The 13,901-nt window shown below is 45.8% G+C and overlaps 1 non-coding gene across 1 annotated transcript; it reads left to right on the top strand.

Annotated features, from left to right (window-relative positions):
* The first annotated feature begins 216 nt into the window (after positions 1 to 216).
* On the top strand, positions 217 to 317 carry LOC117088925. Its single transcript, XR_004439433.1, has one exon. It is a non-coding gene; the product is annotated as a small nucleolar RNA U13 (small nucleolar RNA).
* Positions 318 to 13,901: the final 13,584 nt, after the last annotated feature.

The following is a 13,901-nucleotide window of genomic DNA, read 5'->3' as shown; positions in this document are numbered from 1 at the left end:
AGTTTTTTAAATGGTTGTAATCCATAAAATTTTAAAAATTTTTTATTTAAATAGAGACGGGGGTTCCCAGTATGTTGCCCAGGCTGGTCTCGAACTCCTGGACTCAAGTGATCCTCCCACCTCCACCTCCCATAGTGCTGGGGTTACAGGCCTGAGCCACTGCGCTCAGCTCACAAAATGTATTTAATGGCCCACAGCTTAAAGATCACTGACTTGATCCTTTTGTAAGTCATAAGTGTGATTGGGTTTTCATGCCCTTGTGTCGAACGTGTCTCCCTCAAACCTTGTTACGAAGTGGGCACACTACCTGCCTGACGTGAAAAATAAAGAGAAAAATATTGCTGGCTTGAGAGACATTCATTGCTCTACACAGTCTTCTGGATGTTTGCTATAGTTTTTTTGTTTTATTTTGTTTTGTTTTTGACCTCTGTCGCCTAGGCTGGAGTGCAGTGGTGCGATCACTGCACACTGTAGATTCAACCTGTTGGACTCAAGCAATACTCCCACCACAGCCCCCCGAATAGTTGGGACTACAGGTGTGTGCCACCATGCCAGGCTAATTTTTTTGTAAAGACAAGTCCTCCCTATGTTGCCCGGGCTGGTATCCAACTTCTCCTGCCTTGGCCTCACACAGTTCAGGGATTACAGGCATGAGCCACAGTTCCTGGCCTGCCATAATTTTAGAGCTAAGGAAATATATTGAATAGATTCCTGAAGTATTACCGTCAGTGCAGCCTGGTTCTGTGGCCAGACATACTACTCCAGGGCTTCAGGCCAGCTGCAAGTGCACTCCTTTGATTAAACAAATTTCAGTTTAGGCCAGGAGGGATAGCTCATACCTGTAATCTCAACACTTTAGGAGGCCTGGGCGGAGGATCTCTTGAGCCCCAAGGTTCGACACCAGTCTGGGTAACATAGTCCCTGCCGGGTGTGGTGGTACAGGCTGTAGTTCCAGCTACTCAGGAGGCTGAGGTGGGAGAATCACTTGAGCCAGGGAGATTGAGGCTACAGTGAGCCGAAATGCCGAAATGGTGTCACTGCACTCCAGTCTGGGCAACAGAGTAGAGACCCTATCTCAAAAAAAAAAAAAAAAATTTTTTTTTTAGTTCAATCATCCATCAAACACAGTGGACACCAGGCCAGGCGTGGTGTGGCTCATGTCTGTAATCCCAGCACCTTGGGAAGGTGAGGCAGGCAGATCACTTGAGGTCAGGAGCTCGCGACTAGACTGGCCAGCATGGTGAAACCCCATCTCTAATAAAAATGCAAAAAATATTGACTGGGCACAGTGGCTCATGCCTATAGTCCCAGCACTTTGGGAGGCTGAGGCGGGCAGATCACAAGGTCAAGAGATTGAGACCATCCTGGCCAACATGGTGAAACTCCATCTCTACTAAAAATACAAAAATTAGCTGGGTGTGGGGGCGTGTGCCTGTAGTCCCAGCTACTTGGGAGGCTGAGGCAGGAGAATTGCTTGAACCCGAGAGGCGGAGGTTGCAGTGAGCCGAGATCATGCCACTGCACTCCAACCTGGGGACAGAGTGAAACTCTGTCTGAAAAAAAAAATAAATAAATAATACAAAAAATAATTAGCCAGGCATGGTGGTGGGTGCCTTATAATCCCAGCTACTCAGGAGTCTGAGGCAGAAGAATTGCTAGTGCCTGGGAGGTGGAAGTTGCAGTGAGCTGAGATCGCGCCACTGCACTCCAGCCTAGGTGACAGAATGAGACTGTCAGAAAAAAAACAAACCTAATAACCCACAGTGGACACCTATTTTAATGCTATTTCAATCACAGTGCCTCAGATTGAAAAAAGAAAGTACAAGACCTGGCCCATCCTGAGTTGAATGGGTTAACTCATATTCAATTAACTATATTAGCTCTTAATGCCATCATCTCTGGAGAAATATGAATAAAGCGCTATTAGATTACCTAGGAAAAGGTCGGGTGGGGTGGCTCACACCTGTAATCCCAGCACTTTGGGAGGCCCAGGCGGGCAGAGCATGAGGTCAAGAGATCGAGACCATCCTGGCCAACACGGTGAAACCCCCATCTCTACTAAAAATACAAAAATTACCCGGATGTGGTGGCGTGCACCTGTAGTCCCAGCTACTTGAGAGGCTGAGGCAGGAGAATTGCTTGAACCCAGAAGGCAGAGGTTGCAGTGAGCCGAGATTGTGCCACTGTGACAGAGCGAGACTCCATCTCAAAAAAAAAAGGAAGAAAAAGGATTACCTAGGAAATAGGCCAGGCGCCGTGGCTCACGCCTGTGATCTCAGCACCTTGGGAGGTTGAGGTGGGTGGATCACCTGAGGTCAGGAGTTCAAGACTAGCCTGACCAACATGGTGAAACCCCATCTCTACTAAATACAAAAAATTAGTCAGGCATGTTGGCACATGCCTGTAATCCCAACTACGTGAGAGGCTGAGGCAGGAGAATTGCTTGAACCTGGGAGGCAAAAGTTAGCAGTGAGCCAAGATTGCGCCATTGCACACCAGCCTGGGCAACAAGAGCGAAATTCCATCTCAAAGAAAAAGAAAAAAGATAAAAAACATTAAATAAATGTTAGGCATTTAATCTCCATTCTCTAATCTTTAATCTGAAATGGGTAGTATTAACAATCTTTAGAAAGGAATTTTGTTGGATTCAACTTGCTGGGATTTTGTTGAGGATTTTTGCATCTATGTTCGTCAGAAATATTGGTCTGTACTTTTCTTGTAATGTCTTTGACTGGTTTTAGTATTAGGGTAATGCTGGCCTCATAGAATCTCTTCCAGAAAGTAGAAGCAGAGGGATACTTCCTCACTCATTCTACGAGGCCAAAATTATCCTAACACTGGGAGTGAACCCTCATATAAACTAGGAATTTTCAACAGCCAGGAAGGAGATACCCATCAAAGACAATAACCATGACTCATAAACAATGGCTTCCAGTGCTTTGAAGAAACCTCAGGTGCTTGTCACTGACCTGTGTTCCTTAACTACGAAATGGGAATATGTGGGCTAAGAAATAGTTTCTCTTGATAAACAATTAACACTTAAGAAAACCTCTCCTTTTCATGGTGCCTCAGAGACAATCAGCTGCTTCAAGATGAAACTGAATGTCTCCTTCCCAGCCTCTGGCTGCCAGAATCGCTTTGAAGTGGATGAGGATTGTACACGTCATACTATACTCTTTCTGAGAAGCTATAACGACAGATGTTGATGCTGATGCTCTAGGTGAAGAACGGAAGGGTTATATGGTCAGAATCAGTGGTGGGGACAACAGATGAGGCTTCCTCATGAAGCAGGGTATTTTGACTGAAGACTGTGTCTGCCTGCTACTGAATAAGGGGTATTCCTGTCCTCCAAGGAGAACTGAAGAAAGAATGCACAAATCAGGCCGGGCGTGGTGGCTCAAGCCTGTAATCCCAGCACTTTGGGAGGCCAAGACGGGCGGATCACGAGGTCAGGAGATCGAGACCATCCTGGCTAACACGGTGAAACCCCGTCTCTACTAAAAATACAAAAACTAGCCGGGCGAGGTGGCGGGCGCCTGTAGTCCCAGCTACTCGGGAGGCTGAGGCAGGAGAATGGCGTGAACCCGGGAGGCGGAGCTTGCAGTGAGCTGAGATCTGACCACTGCACTCCAGTCCCGGCGACAGAGCGAGACTCCGCCTCAAAAAAAAAAAAAAAAAAAAAAGAATGCACAAATCTGTTCAAGGTTGTATTGTGGATGCCAATCTGAGTATTCTTAACTCAGTTATTGTTAAAGAGAGAGAGAGAGAGAGAAGGCTAATCCTGAACTGCCTGATAATATATGCTGCCTCATTCCCTGAGACCCAAAAGAGCTAGCAGAATCCAAAAACTTCAATTTCTCTAAAAAGATGATGTCCACCAATATGTTATAAGAAAGCTCTTTGTTATAACAAAGGTGAGACACATAGGGCCAAAGCACCCAAGACTCAGTGTCTTGTTACTCCTCATGTCCCGCAACACAAACACCTGGCTTATTGCTCTGAAGAAACCACCTACTAAAAAAAAATAAGGAAGAGGCCACAGAATATGCTAAACTTTTGGACAAGAGAATAAAGGAAGCCAAAGAAAAACACCAGGAACAAATTGCCAAGAAACACAGACTGTCCTCTCTGAGAGCTTCTACTTCTGAGTCCAGTCAAAAATAAGAGTCTTGGCCAAGTGCAGTGGCTGACGCCTGTAATCCCAGCCTTTGGGAGACCAAGGCAGGCGGATCACCTGAGGTCAGGAGTTCGAGACCAGCCTGGCCAACATGGTGAAACCCCCCTCTCTACTAAAAATACCCAAAAAAAATTAGTTGGGCATGGTGGTGCATCCCTGTAGTCCCAGCTACTTGAGAGGCTGAGGCAGGAGAATCACCTGAACCCAGTAGGCGGAGGTTGCAGTGACCCGAGATCGCACCATCACACTCCAACCTGGGCAACAGGAATGAAACTCCGTCTCAAAAAAAAAAAAGAGTTTTTGGGTAACAGGGTAACAAATAAGATCAAACCTCATAAAAACAAAACAAAAAAGCAAAATAACCAATAAAGTAGAGTAACTATTTACACAGTATTAGATATTACAAGTAATCCAGAGATGATTTACAGTATAAGGGAAGCTCTGCATAGGTTATATGCAAATACTATGCCATTTTACATGAAGAATTTGAGCAACCCTGGGATTAAGTATCTTTGGAGGTCTGGGACCAATACCCCCAGAATCTCGAGAGGACAATACTTGCTGTGAACCTAAAATTGTTCTAAAAGATAGTCTAAAAAAGGAATTTTGTGTCAAGCTTTTCATTTTTGTTTTGTTTTTAATTGGATCAGCTATTTCGTTGAGTTTGGGCAGTGGATTAGTAAATAACTTTTTTTTTTTTTAACTTTTCTGTCGGCCAGGCTGGAGTGCAGTGGTGGGATCTAGGCTCAGCACAACCTCCACCTCCCGGATTCAAGTGATTCTCCTGCCTCAGCCTCCTGAGCTGCTGGAACTACAGGCGCGCCACCACACCAGCTAATTTTTGTATTTTTACTAGAGACAGGGTTTCACTGTGCCAACCAGGCTGGTTTCTAACTCGTGGCCCCAAGTGATCTGCGCCCGCGGATTTAACATTTTGATACTGTGTTCTCACGTGGTGAGGAAAGATATCTAAAACGGTAATTCCAGGTAACACGAATATTTTTAGTTCTGTATTTTAAATTTTTCACAATATAGAGCAAAATGAGTTGCTTTTTTAGACTGTGACAGCCTAAGCCTAAGCCTTTTGCGATAAAAAGCAGTGGAATCTCTTATCCTAAATCCCAGCTTGGTCTAGCACCTAGAAAAGCATTCACTAAGCAAGTAGAAATTGGATATGCCTGTGGGGCTTTCAAGTTCCATCTACCACCTACCTTTCCCCACCAGACACGCAAAAAAAAAAAAAGGATGAAAAGGCGGAGTTCACACCCAATTTTGACCTGAAGGCAAAACATTTCCACCAGCTTGCATTTTTGCCTCGGGTGTGACCTCAGGGAGTTGACCGCCAGTTCCCGAGTAGAGCGGGGACTTCTGCTCCTGGGGTAGAAACTGAATCAGTCGCCCCAGGTCCTCGGTGCCATTTCTCTCCGGCATGCCTCAGTCTCAGAAGGGGAGCCCTGGCCTTTCTCCTCCACCTGCCGGGCGGTTTCTTCTGATCCTCCGGCTTCCTCAAAGCTCCCGGGTCTGCATTGGTGCTAAGTGGCCTGCCTTCTCCACATAGCTCCCCTGGATAGCTACGCGCCAGAGGCACCGCCCCAGGTTCCAGGTCGTGTCATGACTTTCCTTAGCATTTGCACCGCTGCGGGATTCCTGAGTGAGTACCCCCAATGTGGGTTTGGCGGAGCTAGGAGAAGGAACGGTCCCTCTACCCTCCGAGAACTTATTCCTCCGACTCCGCCGGGCAAGGAGCCACTTTGCCACAAGGAGGCAGCAAACACCGCACCCTTGGCTCTCGGAGCAGCAGGTGCTGATTTTGGAAAATCTCCTTAGGTTTTCACTTACCACCTGGGCTAGAGAATGTGGCACTGTCTTATATTGGGCACCTACAACCTGCCAGACTCATTTAATTCTTAGAAAACTCCTGTGAGATGGATGTGGGTATCCCCATTTCACGATGAAGAAACTGAAGTCAGAGGAGCCCAGTACTTGGGAACCGAAGTGGAGGTGATGCCAAAGCTGAGCATTTTCTATTCTGCCATTTTGCCTCTCAGGAACACATGGGTGCACTTCCCAGGAGGAAGGGGATTCCAGCCTCCAGCTGCCATCCCTTTTTCAAGAAAAGAAGCTATGGTTACTGGCATTAGGATAGATAACTTTGGCTTTAAGGTGATTTTGGAATTAACGTTCACTGCATACATTTGGAAATTACCCAGAGATAAATTTAGTCCTTCTGAGTTTTCTTCTAGGCAAACTTTTGAGATTCTACTAGATATTCAATTTTGCACTCTGACTTTTCCCCTTAAATTTTATAAAATAAACACTTCCTATATTGTTAGACATATTATTTTTTGTTATACATTCTTCGCTGTTTATAATTTGTATTTTCATTTCACTTTGGGGGAGGGTGAGGCATAAGGATTTTTTTTTTTTTCTCACTAAAAGAAGTTTTAATTCCATTGTTGTCAGGCCCAGTGCGGTGGCTCACGCCTGTAATCCCAGCACTTTGGGAGGCCGAGGCAGGCAGATCACCTGAGGTCAGGAGTTCGAGACCAGCCTGGCCAACATGGTAAAAATCCTGTCTCTACTAAAAATACAAAAATTAGCTTGATGTGGTGCCGCATGCTTGTCGTCCCAGCTAATCGGATGGCTGAGGCACGAGAATCACTGGAACACGGGAGGCAGAAGTTGCAGGTGAGCCCAGACTGTGCTACTGCACTCCAGCATGGGCAACAGAGCAAGACTCTGTCTCAAAATAAGTAAAATAAAATAAAATAAAATTCTAATGTTATCAGAACTATCATCGTTCCCTTATGGTGGCAGCCTTTGGAGCCATGATTTGGAAGGGTCTGTTTTTACCCTCAAATCATATAAACATTAATACAAAAAATAGCTGGGTGTGGTGGCACGTGCCTGTAGTCCCAGCTACTCGGGAGGCTGAGGCAGGAGAATCATTTGAACCCAGGAGGTGGAGGTTGCAGTGAGCCAAGACCATGCCACTGCACTCCAGCCTGGGAGACAGAGCGAGATTCCTTCTCAATCAACCAATCAATAGGTTAAATAAATAATTATATAAACATGAATACTCACATTAATCCAGCACTGTTTTTATTTTTATATTTATTTTGTTTTTGAGATAGAGTTTTGCTCTTGTCACTCAGGCTGGAGCACAGTAGTGCTATCTCGGCTCACTGCAACCTCCGCCTCCCATGTTCAAGCGATTCTTCTGCCTCGGTCTCCCAAGTAGCTGGGATTACAGGCACCTGCCACCACACCTGGCTAATTTTTTTGTTGTATTTTTGTTAGAGATGGGGTTTCACCATGTTGGCCACGCTGGTCTCGAACTCCTGACCTCAAGTTATCCATCCACCTCAGCCTTCCAAAATACTGGGATTACAGGTGTGAGCCACGGTGCCTGGTGGCTGATATTTTTGCTTTCTTAATAGTTGCAAAGTTTTGAATTTTGATGGACTCTGACTTACTTTTAAAATCAGTTTTGCTTTTTACGTTCTATGTTGTTAAATATTTATGTGTGTGTTTGTGTGTATGTGTGTATATATAGCTATCTTTTTTTTTTTTTTTTTTTTTTTGAGACGGAGTCTTGCTCTGTCACCCAGGCTGGAGTGCAGTGGCCAGATCTCAGCTCACTGCAAGCTCTGCCTCCCGGGTTTACGCCATTCTCCTGCCTCAGCCTCCTGAGTAGCTGGGATTACGGGCGCCTGCCACCATGCCTGGCAAATTTTTTTGTATTTTTATTAGAGGCAGGATTTCACCACGTTGGCCATGCTGGTCTTGAACTTATGACCTCAGGTGATCCACCCACCTTGGCCTCCCAAAGTGCTGGGATTACAGGCGTGAGCCATCACACCTGGCTGCAGTTCTTTTTTGAGTTAATTTTTGTTTATGTCTTGAGGTAAGGGTCTAAATTCATCTTCTGAGTCTTCTAGTCCATGAATGAAATAACTCTCCATTTATTTACATCTTTAATTCTTTTATCACTGTTTTGTAGTTTTCAAGTTATATACTTACTAAACTTGTAAAACTATTTAGATTTTGTGTATATTGATTTTGTATTCTGCAACCTTACTGAACTCATTCATTCTATTTGTTTGTTTTTTGGTGGATTCCTTAGGATTTCCTACATAGAAAAGCATGTTGCTGGCCCAGTGTGGTGGCTCATGCCTGTAATCCCAGCACTTTGGGAGGCCAAGGCAGGCAGATCACCTGAGTTCGATACCAGCCTGACCAACATGGAGAAACCCCGTCTCCACTAAAAATACACAATTAGTCGGGCATGGTGGCACATGCCTGTAATCCCTGCTACTTAGGCAACTGAGGCAGGGGAATCGCTTGAACCTGGGAGGCAGAGGTTGCAGTGAGCCAAGATCGCGCCGTTGCATTCCAGCCTGGGCAACAAGAGCAAACCTCTGTCTCAGAAAAAAAAAAAAAAAAAAAAGATAAGCATGTTGTTGGTATTCTTTAGTATGTGTGGCTTGTTTTTTTTTTTTTTTTTTTTGAGACAGAGTCTTGCTTTGTCGCCCAGGCTAGAGTGCAGTGGAGCCCACTGCAAGCTCCGCCTCCCGGGTTCACGCCATTCTCCTGCCTCAGCTTCCGAGTAGCTGGGACTACAGGCGCCCGCCACCACACCTGGCTAATTTTTTGTATTTTTAGTAGAGACGGGGTTTCGCCGTGTTAGCCAGGATGGTCTCGATCTCCTGACCTCGTGATCTGCCCACCTTGGCCTCCCAAAGTGCTGGGATTACAGGCGTGAGCCACCGCGCCCGGCTGTGTGGCTTCTATTTCTTGCCCGATTGCACTGTCTAGAACCTCCAGTACAATGTGGAATAAAAGTGAAAGTAGCCATCTTTGCCTTCTTCCTGATCTTTCAGGGGAAGGAATTCAGTCTTTTTACCATTAAGTATCATATATAATGTTAGCTGTGGGCTTTTTGAAAATAGCTTTTGGCGGGGCACAGTGGCTCACGCCCATAATCCCAGCACTTTGGGAGACTGAGGTGGGTGGATCACGAGGTCAGGAGTTCAAGACCAGCCTGGCCAACATGGTGAAACCCCGTCTCCACTGAAAATACAAAAAATTAGCCGGGCGTGGTGGCGGGCGCCTGTAATCCCAGCTACTTAGGAGGCTGAGGCAGGAGAATCGGTTGAACTCAGAAGGCAGAGGTTGCAGTGAGCCAAGACTGCACCACTGCACTCCAGCCTGGTCAACACAGCGAGACTCCACTCCGTCTCAAAATAAATAAATAAATAAATAAAAGAAACAAAGAAAAAGAAAATAGCTTTTATTTAGGCTGGGGAAGAGACTTTGTATTCCTAGTAGTAGGTGTTGATTTTGTAAAATGCATTTGCTGCATCTCTTGAAATGTTCATGTAGTTTTTGTCCTTTATTCTATTAATATGGCATATTAATTGACTTTTTATTAAACAAGCCTTGCATTTCTGGGGTAAATCCCCTTGCTCGTGATATATATATTTTTTAATAATGCTGAATTCCATTTGCTTTTTTTTTTTGAGACGCAGTCTCGCTTTGTCGCCCAGGCTAGAGTGCAGTGGCACGATCTCGGCTCACTGCAAGCTCTGCCTCCTGGGTTCATGCCATTCTCCTGCCTCAGCCTCCCAAGTAGCTGGGACTACAGGTACCTGCCACCACACCCAGCTAATTTTTTTGTATTTTTATTAGAGACGGGGTTTTACCATGTTAGCCAGGATGGTCTGGATCTCCTGACCTCGTGATCCGCCTGCCTCGGCCTCCCACAATGCTGGGATTACAGGCATGAGCCACCATGCCCAGCCTCCATTTGCCTTTTTTTTTTTTTTTTTTTGAGACGGAGCCTCGCTCTGTCGCCCAGCCTGGAGTGCAGTGGCCGGATCTCAGCTCACTGCAAGCTCCGCCTCCCGGGTTTACGCCATTCTCCTGCCTCAGCCTCCGGAGTAGCTGGGACTACAGGCGCCCGCCACGTCGCCCGGCTAGTTTTTTGTATTTTTTAGTAGAGACAGGGTTTCACCGTGTTAGCCAGGATGGTCTCGAACTCCTGACCTCGTGATCCGCCCATCTCGGCCTCCCAAAGTGCTGGGATTACAGGCTTGAGCCACCGCGCCCGGCCTCATTTGCCTTTTTTAAGACAGGTTTGAGGCCGGGCATGGTGGCTACACCTGTGATCCCAGCACTTCAGCACTTTGGGAGGCCAAAGCGAGTGGATCACCTGAGGTCAGGAGTTCGAGACCAGCCTAGCCAACATGATAAAACCCTGTCTCTACTAAAAATACAAAAATTAGCCAGGCATGGTAGCACGTGCCTGTAAGCCCAGCTACTCAGGAGGCTGAGACAGGAGAATCGCTTGAACCCGGGAGACACAGGTTGCAGTGAGCCGAGATTGAGCTACTGCACTTCAGCCTGGGTGACAGAGTAAGACTCCATCTCAAAAAAAAAAAAAAAAAGACAGGTTTGTTTGTCTTGTTGCCAAAGCTGGGAGACTGAGGCAGGCTGATCACTTGAGCCCATGGGTTCAAGTGATGGAGTGCAGTGGCACAATCATGGCTCAACACTTGGAACTCCTGGGCTCAAGTGATCCTCCCACCTAGGCCTCCTGAAGTGCTGAGATGACAAGCATGAGCCACCATACCCAACCAAGTTTGCTCATTTTTTTATTTAAGATTTTTGCATCTTTATTAATCAGGAATATTGGTCTGCAGTGTTTCTTCTCTTGTGATGCCTTTGATTATGGTATTAAGGTGATGCTGATATAATGAATGGGAAGTGTTCTTTCATCTTCTGTTTTTTGGAAGAGTTTGAAAGATTGGCATTAGTTCTCCTTTAAATACTTGGTTAGATTCATCAGGAAAACCATCTGGGCTTGAGGGAAATGTTGTCATTATTAATTCAATCTCTTATGACTGGTTTATTCAGATTTTCTATTTATTCTGAGTAGTTTATGTTTTTCTAGGAACTTATTCGTTCCATCTAGGTTATCTAATTTATGTCATATAGTTGTTCATATCTGTAAGGTCAATAAGGTGAGTAGTAATGTCCTCCATTCATTTATTTATTTTTTATTTGTATTATATTTATTTATTTAGAGACAGGGTCTCACTCTGTTGCCTGGGCTGGAGTGCACTCTCATGATTTTGGCTCGCTGCAGCCTTGACCTCCTTGGCTCAAGTGATCCTCCTGCCTCAGTCTCCCAAGTAGCTGGGATTACAGGCATGTGCCACCACACCTGGCTAATTGTATTTTTTGTAGAGATAAGGTTTCATTTTGTTGCCCAGGCTGGTCTTGAATTCCTGGGCTCAAGTGATCTGCCTACCTCAGCCTCCCAAAGTGTGATTACAGGTGTGACCCACTGCAACAGGCTCTCACATTCATTTCTGATGTGAGTAATTTGAGTCTTTCCTTGGTTATTCTGTCTAAAGGCTTGTCAGTTTCATCTTTTTAAAGAACCTAGTTTTTATTTTTCTCTATTTTCTAAATAATTTTTACTCTAATCTTTATTACTTCCTTCTTGCACTGATTGCATTGATTTTATTTTATTTTAAGATGGAGTCTCGCTCTGTCACCCAGGCTGGAATGTGGTGGCACAATCTCAGCTCACTGCAACCTGTGCCTCCCGGGTTCAAGTGATTCTCCTGCCTCAGCCTTCTGAGCAGCTGTGACTACAGGCGTGCACCACCACACCCGGTTAATTTTGTATTTTTAGTAAAGAGAGGGTTTCACCATGTTGACCAAGTTGGTCTCAAACTCCTGACCTCAAGTGATCCACCCACCTTGGCCTTCCAAAGTGCTGGGATTACAGGTGTGAGCCACCGTGCCCGGCCCCTGCATTGATTTTAGTTTGTTCTTCCTTCCTGGTCATTTTCTGTTGTTAGCCCACACTAAATAAGACTATGTCTCCTGGCTCCTACATGATTTTGTCAACTAATTGATCAAAAAACTAGAAGCAGTTTCTACAATTCCCTTAGTGTTACCGGCCCTAAGAAATCTTTTAGGTGACCTGCTTATATAGATGGTTTCTTCTACTTCAGATTTACAGCCAGGTGTGGTGGCTCACACCTATAATCCCAGCAGTTTGGGATCCCTTGAGGCCAGGAGTTGAGACCAACCTGGCCAACAGGGGGAAACCCCTTCTTTATAAAAAAAAAAATACAAAAATCAGACATGCATGGTCACTCATGCCTGTAGTTCCAGTTACTTGGAAGGCTAAGCCTGGGAGGTAGAGGCTGCAGTGAGCTGAGATTGTGCCACTGCACCCAAGCCTGGGTGACAGAGTCAGACCCTGTCTCAAAAAAAGAAAAAAGTTAAAAACCACTGAGCATATTGGCTCACCATACTTTGGGAGGCTGAGGCAGGAGGACTGCTTGAGGCCAGGAGTTCAAGCCCAGCCTGGGCAACATAGTGAGACGCCATCTCTACAAAACAAAAACTAGCAGGGCATGGTGGTACATGCCTGTAGCCCTAGCTACAACAAACAAACATAGTAGGCTGGGTGTGGTGGCTCATGCCTATAATCCTCACACTTTGGAAGGCCAGGGCAGGAGGATCACTTGAGCCCAGGAGTTCGAGACCAGTCTGGACAACATGGTGAGACCGGCTTTCTATAAAAAATTTAAAAATTAGCCAGGTGTGGCTGGGCATGGCTCATGCCTGTAATCCCAGCACTTTGGGAGGCTGAGGCAGGTGGATCACTAGGTTAGGAGTTCGAGACCAGCCTGGCCAACATAGTGAAACCCCATCTCTACTGAAAATACAAAAATTACCTGGGCATGGTGGCATGTGCCTGTAATCCCAGCTACTTGGGAGGCTGAGGCAGGAGAATCACTTGAATCCGGGAGGCTGAGGTTTTGGTGAGCTGAGATCATGCCACTACATTCCAGCCTGGGCAACAGAGCGAGACTCTATCTCCAAAAAAAAAAAAAAAAAAAAAATTAGCCAGGTGTGGTAGTGCATGCCTGTGGTCGCAGGTACTAGGGAGGTTGAGGCGGGGGGATCACTTGAGGTGGGGAGGTTAAGGCTGCAGTGAGCCATGATCACACCACTGCACTGCAGCCTGAGTGACAGAGCAAATCCCTGTCTCAAAAATAAAACAAACCAAAAAGAAAAACAAAAACCCAAAGTTACAATCCTTTGTTTTTTGTTTTGTTTTGTTTTTGAGATGGAGTCTCGCTCTATCACCCAGGCTGGAATACAGTGGCGCAATCTCGGTTCACTGCAACCTCTGCCTCCCAGGTTCAAGTGATTCTCCTGCCTCAGCCTCCCAAGTAGCCGGGATTACAGGCACGGCACCACCACACTCGGCTAATTTTTGCCTTTTTAGTAGACATGGGTTTCGCCATGTCGGCCAGGCTGGTCTCAAACTCCTGACTTCAAATGATCCACCCACCTCGGCCTTCCAAAGTGCTGGGATTATAGGTGTGAGCCACCGCGCCCGGCCTGGTTTTTTATATTAATTGTCCCCCCATGCCAGCCCACCTCTTTGACTGAACATTCAGGCTACCAAGAAGAGTATACTGGCCATCCTGAATTCCTCAGCCCATGCTTACCTTTAGTCCTCTGCAAAGTAGTGTCTGTTCCTGCTTTACTGGAACACTGCAGTTTTGGGCAAAGTGAGGACTAACTTTCTCGACTTTTCCTTCCCCACCTAAAACACCTTTTCTTCAACTAGCTTTCAATTTTGAGATTTGCCAACATATGGTCTTGGCCTTCAGCTCTTCCTCCAGGC

The sequence above is a fragment of the Trachypithecus francoisi genome, unplaced genomic scaffold, assembly GCF_009764315.1.
Source record: "Trachypithecus francoisi isolate TF-2019V2 unplaced genomic scaffold, Tfra_2.0 Lachesis_group10, whole genome shotgun sequence".
Lineage (NCBI taxonomy): Eukaryota > Metazoa > Chordata > Mammalia > Primates > Cercopithecidae > Trachypithecus > Trachypithecus francoisi.
The sequence above is the reverse complement of the archived record's forward strand: the minus strand, read 5'-3'. Positions and strand labels throughout refer to the sequence as shown.